The sequence below is a fragment of the Delphinapterus leucas genome, chromosome 14 (assembly GCF_059928025.1).
Source record: "Delphinapterus leucas isolate spDelLeu-1000000601 "Yukka" chromosome 14, BTC_Dleu_Yukka2, whole genome shotgun sequence".
Lineage (NCBI taxonomy): Eukaryota > Metazoa > Chordata > Mammalia > Artiodactyla > Monodontidae > Delphinapterus > Delphinapterus leucas.
Window position 1 is genome coordinate 1,580,865 of NC_143142.1, and position 1,870 is coordinate 1,582,734.

Genomic DNA, 1,870 nt, shown 5'->3' on the forward strand with positions numbered 1-1,870 from the left:
CCGGACGTGGGTTCTGGGGTGGGCGGAGGCGCCGGTGAGCCGGTTTCCCTCCTTCCTTTGGACGCAAGGACAGGAGCCCGGAGCTGTGGAAGCCACCCCGGCCCGGAGGCGAGGCGTGCAGAGTGGAGCGCGTGAGGGGAAGGGAGTTGAGGGGCAGAGAGAGAGCAGCCTGTGACGTGGCTGAAACCTCTAGACTCAGGAATTTTCAGTTCTCCATTTCAAGGTGTTGGTTACCTACCTGGAGCCAAAAGTCCTGAGCGACACGGCCGCTTCACTGGGCTTTACTCTCAGCAGGTGTAATGAACAGGGGTGCACAAACTACCTGTAATGTCTGTTCCCTCTGGCTGCTCGGGGCACTGATACCCAGAAGGCCCCCCTGCCTTGGGTGTGACAAGCAGGCAGGGGCAGGGCCTGCTCAGCACCGCGCGCTCCTCTCCCCTGTCCAAGGCGGCAGTGGTCTGCTGGTCCCCCTTTTTGCTCCTAGTGTCTTGGCCACAACTCCAAGCTCAGCCATGTGGGCTCAGATTCCCCCGGAGCCTCAATCGGAGATCCCCCCACCCACGCTCTCTCTGAGTCCACCATCACCCATCCCTAAGCTCGGATACAAGGGCCAGGGAACCAGGAGCCTGGGGAAGAAAACAAACATGAAAACCAAGAATAAACATCTCTATGGGGGCTCCACGTCCTGTCCTCCCCAGGCCCCTGATCAGTGGATTCTCAGGAAAAAACAAAAAGGAACAAGTTACTGAAATGCCGTGCTTCTGGTCGTTAGGCTCTGTTAGATACAAATATGGGACACGTCTGTTATTTCTGTAGTCCCAGCACCGGTGGCCCTGCGTCTTCTAGGACCAGCTGCCCCTTTCATGTGGGGAGCGGCCCCTCCCCACACAGAGACTGGCCACCACAGTCACCTGTCCTGTCTGCCACAGAGGTGATCCAATGGACGGATCACTGAGAGCCCTGCCTGGGATTTTAGACACACAGGAGATTCCCCCGGTCCCTGGGGTCGCCATCTGCATGATGGGCACCTGGACCGCTTCCCCTCCTGCTGCCATCACACGGGGGGGCTCACTCCTCACGGTGTGGCTTGGACAGGCAGCCTCAGCATCACCTGAAAACCTGATGGAAATAGGAATTCCAGCTGAACCCAAATCTGTATTTTAAGAAAACCCCGTGTGATGATCCACAGTGGAGCTTGAAAAGCATCCACTAGGAGAGAATGAGGCTGGTGCAGAGGCCTCATCCGTCCACGGCACAGCCAGGAACTTCTTAGATGCTTGGCTGAACCCCTAAACCTGTGAGCAGAGGAGGGCGGATCTCTCCTTAGGCAGCAGCCCCAGGACAGGCAGGTGGGCTGAGGACCCTGCTGGGCAGGGAGGACAAGACGCCCTGCTGACCCTCACTTCGTGGGATAAAGAGTTCATTTTCCATTAGCCAATCGTGATCGCGCCCCAGGACCACTGACTTACACTGCTTGGTTCCCCTTCCTTCCTGTTGTAGCGCGAGCACATCTCTGCTTCTTCTTCCCTTCAACCAGGTTTATAACCCACGTCACCCAAGGCTGGGTCAATCTGGTCTCAGCATTTCACTTTCTGTGAGATCTAAGACTTCCTAGGCCCCCGGAGAACCCCCAGCCTGATACAAAGGGTAGAGAAAAGGTGGGTCTGGGTCTTCACAGACCCTTTGCAGAGAGCGCCGGCCCTTGGCAGGCAGAGGGGGTGCGGCTGTGTGTATGGTCAGAGCAGCGATAGAGGGCGGTGTCGGCAGCAAGACCGCACGAGGTCAGCACCTGGTCAGTGCTCACCAGGCCACCCTGGCTAAGTGGCTGTGACTCCCTCGTGCCTCAACCTGGCATCTACAGCAGGCGGGT